Genomic DNA, 8209 nt, shown 5'->3' with positions numbered 1-8209 from the left:
TAGGGCTGGCTGCAACGACGCGAAGACACTACACCACGTTTTGCAGCAGTACCACAGAACACACAACGCTCGAATCCAACGTCATGACGCGTGCCTAAAATATCTGCTCGATCGGCAGCGCGCTCTTGCTCTTGTCGATGTAGAACCCCATTTTCGAACTGACGGGGTTTTACAAAAGCCTGACGCCGTAATCATCAAGGGTGGAAACGCTATTATCGTGGATGCCCTGATTGCGGCCGAGAGGGCTAACTTAGACCGCGAACATCAGCGGAAAATTGACCAGTATGCAGGACTCGCAGGACAAATAGGAAAGAAATATGCCGTAAACAACGTTGTTTTCACCTCCCTGACTCTGTCATCCCGGGGCGTCTGGAGCAAAAAGTCTTTTAGGCATCTTATCAGCCTTGGGATTCTGAATAAAGCCGACGCCAAGATCATGTCGACAAGAACCCTGATCGGTGGACTTTACGCCATCAACATCTTCCACCGTCGTACTAACGTAAGGCAACGTGCCAGAGTCTGATGAACCAGATCTACGATCAGCAATGTGCCGCCTACTACTAACTTAGGCGCAATGCAGGGGGTTTTTCGGTCCGAGTCGACCGAGAGGCGACGCGCGGCGACGCGCGGCGTCCCGGAGTCGATACGGTCCGACCGGACTTGTGGAAATTTCGGTCCGAGTCGAGCGAAAGGTGACGCGCGGCGTACCGGAGTCGATCCGGGCCGACGGGACTTGTAAAAATTTCGGTCCGAGTCGAGCGAAAGGCGATGCGCCGCGTCCCGGGGCCGATAGGACGACGGCGGACGGACGAACCCCCGATGCGGCGCGACGGGACACTTGTGAAAATTTCGGTTCGAGTCGAGCGAAAGGCGACGCGCGGCGTCCCGGAGTCGATCCGGACCGACGGGACTTGTGAAACTTTTGGTCCGAGTCGACAGAAAGGCGATGCGCGGCGTCCCGGAGTCGATACGGGCCGACAGGACTCGATGAAGTTTCGTTCTGAGTCGAGCGAAGGTCGATGCGCGGCCTTCCTGAGTCGATCCGGGCCGGCGGAACTTGTAAAAATTTCGGTCCGAGTCGACAGAAAGGTGATGCGCGGCGTCCCGGAGTCGATCCGGGCCGACGGGACTTGTAAAAATTACGGTCCGAGTCGACAGAAAGGCGATGCGCGGCGTCTTGTAGTCGATCTGGGCCGACGGGACTCGTAAAAACTACGGTCCGAGTCGACAGAAAGGCGATGCGCGGCGTCCCGGAGTCGATCCGGGCCGACGGGACTTGTAAAAATCACGGTCCGAGTTGACAGAGGGGGCGATGCGCGGCGTCCCGGAGTCGATCCGGGCCGACGGGACTTGTAAAAATTACGGTCCGAGTCGACAGAAAGGCGATGCGCGGCGTCCCGGAGTCGATCCGGGCCGACGGGACTTGTAAAAATTTCGGTCCGAGTCGACCGTGTGATGGAGCTGGAACATTTCTAATTAAATGTAACAGTTTATATCCTCTTGTAGGAACATGCCGGGGATCATTTAGATGAGTGCAAAATTTATCATGCAGCGTAGCCCGCCTTATGCGCTTGTCTTTCTTATCGGCAGCAGTGCTCAAATTACGCGATTATGCACTTCATATGCACTGTCACCGAGCCCGGCGAGAGGCCGTGTGAGCAGTCTTAATGCTGCCTCCAGGCGTAACGCACGTCTAATTTAATATAATATAACGTTAACACTTGCTTTTACCATTTTTTGTTATCAATTATCATTCAATTCTCTGTTTGAATAAACATATAAATACATATATAATCGTTGCGAAATATTTGCATGACAAATTTGGCGATCCTGCCAGGATCCGGTTTAAACCAACGAACGCGGCGCGCGTATCAAACGGCCGGATCATAGTGACGAACTTTGGAAGTGAGTGCATAAGCCCAATAAATTCACGCGCGAACCTTCGGCTACGCGTTTATAAGTAATTATTACGAATTGTACCTAGCAAGGGATAAAGTGAAAGGCCGCCTTGCGTAGACAATCAAGGACTGCGTGTAGACCGCTTGATAACCAGGGACTGAGTGTAGACCGCCTGATTCTACACTCGACAATTCCCATAGTGAACTTGTGTATTTATTGGAAAGGAAGCAAGTATAAAACTCTGCACTCCTTAGATACAATAAACTTCGCGTTTAAACCGGCTAAGTGAAGTGAAGTGAGAATAAGGACACTCAGACTCGAACCGCTCTTATATTTTTGCCCCCGGTGCCTGTGAGAGACTCCAGGACATCGAAGCCTCGTACCGACGGCTACCACGATCTTCGAGTGTGATGCTTCACACCTCAATTTGGCTACTCCTAGCGTAAGTACAAGCATTTTGTTACTTACTCGAGTCACCATAAACTTATTGAAGGACAAATCGTGATCGATACTAAGAATTTGATGGTCAAACTTGAATCATTCAAATAAATAAAGTCAAAGCATGACTCAAGGTAAATTTAAAAAAAAAAAAAAAAGTAAATAAATTCACAATGGACGTGAACGAAAACAATGAACAGAGATCGGCAGTACCTCCCACTATTGTTGAGACTGCAGAAGATGGACAATCCGTCACTTCTGAATCCCGGTTTGAAGAGAGATTTTGGAATTTGACGAACCAAATGACTCAGCTTGTGAATAGGCTACAAGAAGCCACCGAACGTAATGATTTAACGGCAATGGGCAGATACCGTCTTGGTCTAGAGCAATTAAACGGAGAGAGGTTAACTGCGCATCAACTTGCTCGCCGCGAAGATTTGCCTATAGAAGAGGTTACCCGTTTTATTCAATTGAGAAATCAAGAACGCCGTGAACACGACTTCATTCGTCGCAATAATGTAGAAATAAATCGGAACTCTGAAACAGTTCCGCGTCCCGAAGACACGCTTGAAAGCGTCACCAACCAAATATTTCAGGAAATGCAGCAACCGAATAACCAATTAACCGAAGAAAACCGTCAAGAGGAAGCTCTTACAAATAGTAATACCAATCGAGAAGCAATCAATAACTATTATCGCTTAACAACTAGCGATGATCCGAATGTTTCTAATATTTTGAGACCGCCCGGAAACCATACCGGAGCGATACCGCGAATTCAACTAGATACCGCGCGTCTCGTTGAATCAGAGGTGGAAGGTCCTACTCAGATAGCTCCCTCAACCATAACAAACCCACCACGTTACTCGGCATTATACGGGCTCGCTCAAAACCGATTGCTGCCACCGACACCGCGCATCAATGAGGTGGGCTCCCCAGCCAATTCAGACTCGGACCATCAAGGTATAAATGCGATGCCAATACCGATCCTTCACCAAAATCGCTCATTAGAAAATGACCGATTCTCCATCGCGCGAGCCAAAGTAAACCATGATATCTTGTCGGATACGGATTCGACACTGCAACGCGTTCTCGAGGAAAGCCGACGTTTATCACGGATGCCGAACGTACGCCTTACACCAAGGCCTAGTCCACAGTGGCCTCATGGTTCGACGGATCCCGAAATCCCACGAGGTACTGGTAGCAATACCCGTAACAACGTCTCGCGTCGTCGTCTAGAACAGCGGGAAGAGGATGAACTTCGAAGAGCCTTGGAAATGTCTGCTACTTTACCACATCGTCGTCCGGACACTGTGACGTTCAGTATGTCCCAGTTGCTGAGTGATCCCGAAGCTTTACGCCAACAGCAAGAGATAATGAGGAACATTGAGGAACTCGCGCGAAGAAACCAAACAAGAATTCAACTACCGGCAACTGCGCCACCCCAAGACATGCTTCCCCCTCGGAATCCAAAAGACCCAGGCCCGTATGCACGAACAGAAGCTTACTTGAATGATGTCAGCCTACGCCCCGATGCTGCTGTCACGTGCGGAGCGGTCTCGCACGCGACGACTTACCCTCTTTGTTATTAACGAGGTTTATTTATTTAATTTTTGGTGGATTCGGGGGTGAACGTCCTCTACAGGGCGTTCCGTGGGAAATGGTTTGGAGGATTTCAATTATTTTGTACCAATTTTGAATGGAAGCAAGTAGAAATATTTAATGGAATAACTAGAAGCAGCAAGGTTTAGACAAGGAAGCTTACAGTATGTTCTTACGCTACTCACGTTCTCGCTCTTTCGCGATCTCACTTGTGGATTCTGCTTCGGCCTCGAAGGTGCCGAAGCTTACACCTTCACTCACTCACTTACGTACTACACGGCTTGATTAAGTTCGTGGCTTTGCGTATTGCACTTAATTCTAACTTCACAGACTGATGTCGCGACGCGAGATGCTTGAATGACCGCGGATAGATTTACAGGGAATTCTCTCTGTGATCGTCGGAGACCCAAGACTGATAACTCTTTACTCGACAGCTCTGAAGGAGCCTGATTCCGTAGATGTTGGTTTGATGCTGTCTCTAACGGGACTGTCTTCGCTCGCTCGTCCGACACCCCTTGGAACGTCGGACGGCGAGCGAGCTTTTTGCTGACTTTGCAGTTTCAAACAAAGGCTCGCCTCGCAACGGTCATCCTCGAAGCGCGTGATTTCGCGCTCGCCTCATCCCGGTGTTGATTACACCCGGGATCCGGCGGGCGCGAAGACGCTGACGTTGCTGGCTGTCCAGCTACGCCGTTGCGCTTGGCTATACCACGAACTGATTATAATAAGATATTTTATATGCTCAAACTAAACTATGCTTCCTTGTCTCTAAAGATAATAATAATGAAAAAATGATAATTGTTATGATCGGTAATATATTACAATTTTGGGTAAATGTGCGGCGCTCGTGACACTGCCGGAAGATACCCCGGAGAACCAAATCGCCTAGCGGACGAGCCCTATGCAACACAAGATTTCCTACCCGCGTTTCAAGCCATCAAGATGATTGATTGCAGACTGGAAGGAAAAGCAGGCGAAGACGTACACGCTCGGATCATGCAAGTAAAAGCCGCCGATATGGTAGTTATGCCAACCCAACGTTTCCCGTTTTTGAGCATGGTAATCAGCTTGAAGACAGGAGGAGCTCTTCAGAAGACCATCAACCAGAGGAGACCTCGTACAATCCCAACTTTACTCGAAGTCATAAGATCAGCCGTTATTGTCGAGAAAAGTGCCACCACATTGGAAATGGAGCTTGGCAGAACAGGCCAAAAGGGCGACACTGTGGACGCCTACAATCTCAAATTCAATCAGATCTACCAAGACCTTGTAGCTGCCTTCTCGAATCAACAACTACGAGCGAACATCGATCCTAATCTTCAAGACCTCGAAAATAGAGTGTGCCAGTACTATCTGTACGGACTTAATCCGAGGATATTCCATCAAGTCAAAAACCGTCAGTACTTCAAGTGACTAGAAGCCCAGAAGGCCGCGAAAGGAGCCGAAGGCGAGGAATTGAATTTCCGAATGCATCAACAACAGCTGATGAACAGTAACGACACAGCCTCGAAACCCACGTTTTGGAACAAGTCCCAAATTTACGGGCCAGGCAGCGCATCAGATACGCGAAGATTCCAAGTACAACAAAGAACCTCGACGAACTCGCCAAGGTCAACTCCTCGACCACCAGCGTCTGTCCACCACCACGATGAAGCGGAACAAGATGAAGATAAAGAACTCGAGAGATGTGAATGCCACACCTGTAACACACATCGGACCGCCCATGAACAACAAGCAGTATGTCATAATTGCGGAACCAGAGGACACTACAGCCGGAACTGCTACGCTCCGCGCTGACCACAGAACGAACAACGCCGTAATACTAACGGCAATAAGCGAGACGCAAATTTTCAAAACGCCAGCCTCAAAGACAAACCGCCCAACGACCAAGTCAATTGCACGTCAGAGGAACTCCAGTCAGAGGAAGAGGAAATAAAGGGACAGGAGGACGAGCTAGAGGACGAGTGCCAACAGGAGCCCGTGTATGTTCAGTTTCACAGGGGTTACTACAGTGTGCTGTAATAAAATTTGGAGAAACAAAGCAAGGAGTAGCCCTTATGGTCGATACAGGTGCATCAATAAACCTCTTAAAACGGAAGGTTATTTATCCATCGGATAAACAAATTTGTCCAATTATCAAACGCAAAATTTCCTTTAAGACTGGCAAAGCGCTAAATTCGGCGAATGAAATTGCTGTACTAACTCACATGGGGCTAAAGGACGAATTCGTCATTATACCAGACGATTATCTGCCTGACGAAGAAGATGGAATCATGGGAAACCCGTTTATGAGGAGGCGAGATTTCCAGTTGAATGCCTCGACGCTCACCCTGAAGAATAAGATACACCACCTTAGTAGCGACCGAAAAATTCGATTTAAACCAAATTCGGTGAACAAAATTGCCATCGATACCGACGAAAAGAATCTCGATCTCATGTTACGCATGGTCTATAAAGACGGAATGCCTATGGAAAATATCCCGGTGCAGATTGTACACACGAACAATCATGGTACGGCTTATGGAATCATCACCACCGCTGAAGACGAAGATATCGAGCTCGGACTGGAGAACGTCCAAGTCCACCGAGTAAAGAGTATGTCAACCCCGGGTGTGTGGCAACAACCACGTGATGAAAGAGAGCAGGCGCTCCAACATACTGTCGACTTGAAACACCTACCGGAGGAGTACCAGAAAGAAATTTGGAGTATTCTTCAGGATTTCAGCGATATCTTTGCCTTACAGGAGGAAGACATGGTCAATGGAACTTCAATGACTGAACATCGCATCGAGTTGTCAGACCCCCAACGCATTGTAAATGTGAAAAGTTTCCGTGCTCCACAGCTGCACCAGCAGGTTGTAAAAGAGGGAGTACAGAAAATGTTGAAACAAGGAATAATAACGGAATCCGAGTCGCCATACAAGTCGCCAGTTTGGGTTGTACCCAAAAAACCGGGCCCCGACGGAAAGCCCAAGTATAGAATTGTGATCGATTCCAGGAAGATTAATGAACTTACCGTTCAGGATTCTTATCCGATACCAATAATCGAGGATTTACTCGATCACATGGGAAGGGCCAAGTTCTTTACTACTGTCGACATGGCCGCAGGTTTCCACCAGATCAACATGGCTACTGACTCCAAGAAATATACTGCCTTCTCAACCCCCGACGGGCATTTCGAATACCAACGAATGCCTTTCGGATTACAGAACGCTCCTGCGACCTTCTAACGCATGATGAACGATGCGCTGAGAGGATTGAATCAGAAGATCTGTTGCGTCTACATTGATGACGTAATAATTTTTGGTGAAACGGAGGAAGAACACCATCGAAATGTAAGAACCGTATTTCAGCGTTTAAGACAATGTAACTTGAAACTCCAGCCAGAGAAGTGCGCCTTCATGAAAACTGAAGTGAGATACCTCGGATATGTCATCACTGACGAAGGAAGCAAACCAGATCCGGAAAAGACCAGAGCGATACAACAATTACCCGTTCCAGTCAACGTTAAGACGATTCGATCCTTCCTTGGTTTGACGGGGTATTACCGAAAGTTCATACAAAACTATTCAATGTTAGCGAAACCATTAACAAGGTTAACAAGAAAGGACACCACATGGGATTGGTCAGCAGCCTGCCAAGAAGCCTTCGAAACCCAGAAAGAAAAGTTGGTCACACCACCGATACTTGTGAGATCAGACCCAGCTAAACAATACGTCGTAACCACCGACGCGTCAAACGATGGAATTGGAGCGGTACTGTCTCAAGACGGCCACCCCATATATTTCTTATCTCGAACCCTGAATGATGCGGAAAGGAATTACAGCACGACGGAGAAGGAGATGCTTGCTGTTGTATGGGCCGTCAAGAGACTAAGAGTATATTTGCTCAATACCCCAGATAAACCCTTCATCATTCGCACCGATCATCGTGCACTAGTATGGCTGAAAAATTGCGTAGACCCCAGTCAACGCCTGCTGCGGTGGAGACTAAGGTTGGAGGAATACTCATTCCTGATAGAACATTTTTCGGGAAAAAGTAACGTAGTAGCGGATGAGTTATCTAGAGTCTTTCGCACAAAGGAAGAGATCTTCGGAAAACTCACCGAATTGGAAAAGGGACTATACGAAATCACACCCAACGATAGGAATCCCAAGTGGGTCCACCATATTGCCGCACGCCACATTGACATCGAGAGATTTTCACTCACAACAGGCAGAACAAAATCTCACATCAAACTCGTTCCCAACCGAAATCGAAAAGGGGAGGACGG

The sequence above is a fragment of the Neodiprion virginianus genome, chromosome 4 (assembly GCF_021901495.1).
Source record: "Neodiprion virginianus isolate iyNeoVirg1 chromosome 4, iyNeoVirg1.1, whole genome shotgun sequence".
NCBI lineage: Eukaryota > Metazoa > Arthropoda > Insecta > Hymenoptera > Diprionidae > Neodiprion > Neodiprion virginianus.
The sequence above is the reverse complement of the archived record's forward strand: the minus strand, read 5'-3'. Positions refer to the sequence as shown.